The following is a 2,500-nucleotide window of genomic DNA, read 5'->3' on the forward strand; positions in this document are numbered from 1 at the left end:
TGAGAGAGAGCGAGAGCGAGAGCGCAAGCGCAGCGAGAGAGAAACGAGCGCGAGAGAGAGAAGGAGAGAGAGAGAGAAGAGGGAGAACGCCGAGAGCGAAGGCGCGAGCGCCGGAGAGAGGCGCCTGGAGAGAGAGCGAGAGAGAGAGAGAGAGAGAGAGAGAGCGCGCGCGGCGAGCGAGAGAGAGAGAATGAGGGAGAGAGGGCGAGAGACTAGCGAGAAGCGGCGCGAGAATTGAGAGAGAGAGAGAATGAGCGAGCGCGCGACGCGAATTACGAGAGAGAGAGACTGAGCGGCGCAGCGAGCCTGAGAGAGAGGCGAGCGCGCAGCGTCAGCGCGAGAAGAGGATAGTAGAGAGACGAGAGAGAGAGAGCAGAGCGAAAGCGCGAGAGCGAGAAGGCGAGCCGCGCGAGCGAAGGAGAGAGGAGTGAGAAGGAGGATGTGAGCGCGACGGAGAGAGAGGGGAAGGCTAGAGAGAGCAGAGAAGGCGAGAGCGAGAGCGAAGGCCGAGGCGAGCGAGCAAGGAGAGAGAGAGAGAGACGGAGAGAGAGATGAGAGAGGCGAGTGAGAGAGCGAAGGCGCGAGAGAGCGCGCAGCGAGAGAGAGAGGAGAGAAGGAGAGAGAGCGAGAGAAGGAGCGAGAAGGGAGAGAGCCGGAGAGAGGAGGCACGAGCGCAAGGGAGAGAGAGCAGGAGAGAAGGAGAGAGCGAGAGCGACGGCAGAGCGAGACGAGAGCCGGAGAGCGAGCGCGCGGAGCGAGCCTGAGAGAGCGAGAGAGAGAGAGAAGAATGAGGAGAGAGAGAGAGAGCAGAGAGGCGAGAGAAGAGGAGAGCAGAGGGAGAGCGCGAGAGAGAGAGAGAGAAGGAGATAGAGAGAGCGACGGAGGCGAGAGAGAGAAGGGTAGAGAGAGAGACGAGACAGGAGAGAGAGAGTGAAGACGCAGTGAGAGAGTAGAGACGAGAGGCGAGAGCAGAGAGAAGGCAGAGCAGCCGAGTAGGAAGAGAGAGAGAGAGGAGAGCCGGGGGCGAGAGCTAGAGAGCAAGGAGAGCTAGAGACGAGATAGGGAGAGCGAGAGAGAAGGAGGACGCGAGCGAGAAGGAGAAGAGAGAGTGAGAAGGAGAGAGGCGAGAGAAGGAGCGAGAAGTGAGCGAGTCGAGCGAATTGAGAGAGAGAGACGAGGAGCGCGAGAGCGTGGAGCGTAGAGCGAGGCGAGAGAGAGCGAGTGCGAGAGAGAAGCAATGAGGAGAGAGAGAGAGAGAGGAGAGAGAGGAAGAGGAGGAGGGAGAAGAGAGAGAGAGAGAGAAGAGAGGAGAAGAGAGGGGTGAGAGAGGCGGAAGAGGGGAAAGAGGAGAGGAGAAAGGAAAAGAGGAGAGAGAAGAAAAGAGGAGAGGAGAGGAGAGAGAGAGGGAAAGAAAAGGAGAGAGCGGGAGGAGGGGGAGAAAACGGAGAGAGAGAGAGGGTGAAGGAAGAGGCGGAGAGGAGAGGAGGCAAAAAGAGACAGAGCGGAGGAGAGAGAGGGAAAAGGAAGAGGGGGAGTGGGGGGGGCGAGGGAAAAAAAGAGAAGAGAAGGAGGAAAAAAGAGAGAGGAGAGAGAGAGAAGAGAGGGAAAAAGAGAGAAAAGGGGAGAGAGGGAGAAAAGGAGAGAGAAAGAGAGAAGAAGAAAAAAGGCAAAGGGGAGAGCGAGGAGAAAAAGAGATGAGAGAGAGGAGGAGAGAGAGTGAAGAAAAAGGGAGAGGAGAAGGAGGAGAAAAAAAGAGGAGGAGGAGAGAAGAGATGGAGGAGAGCGAGAGAAGAGAGAGAGAAGGAGAGAGAAGAGAGAGAGAGGAAGAGAAGAGGAGGGAGAGGGAGCGAAGTCGCAAAGAGAGAGAGACGAGGTGGAGAAAAGGAGAGGAGAAGAGAGGAGAAGCGAGGGAGGAGAGGGAGGAGAGAGCGGGAGAGAGGCGAGGGAGGAGGAGAAGAGGGATTGGAAAGAGAGAGAGAAGGGAGGAGCGGGAAAAAAAAATTTGAGAGGAGAGAGTGCGAAAGAAGAGGAGGAAAAAGAGAGAGAGAGAGAGAGAGGAAAGAGAGAGAGAGAGAGAGGGGGGGGAAGACGGAGACAAAAAAGAGGAGAGAGGAGGGGGGGGAACGAAAAAGAGAGAGGGAGAGAGAGAGGGAAAAAAAGAGGAGAGCGACGAGGCGGGGGGAGAAAATGGGGGGCGGAGAGAGGAGAAGGAGAACGAGAGGGAGAAAGAAGAGCCGAGCGCGCGAGAGAGGAGAAAAGAAGGGGCGAGTGCTCGCTCTATCCCCCCCTTCTCTCTCTCTCTCTCTCTTCTCCCCCTCTCTCTCTCTCTTTTTTCCCTTTTCTCTCTTTCTCCCCCTCTCTCTCTCTCTCCTCTTATCTCCCCCCCCCTCTCTCTCTCTCTCTCTCCTCTTTTCCCCCCCTCTCTTTTCTCTCTCTCTATCTCCCCCTCTCTCCTTCTCTATCCCCCTCTCTCTCTCTTTTTCTCTATCTCCCCTCTCTC

This window comes from Penaeus chinensis, chromosome 30 (assembly GCF_019202785.1).
Source record: "Penaeus chinensis breed Huanghai No. 1 chromosome 30, ASM1920278v2, whole genome shotgun sequence".
Taxonomy (NCBI): domain Eukaryota; kingdom Metazoa; phylum Arthropoda; class Malacostraca; order Decapoda; family Penaeidae; genus Penaeus; species Penaeus chinensis.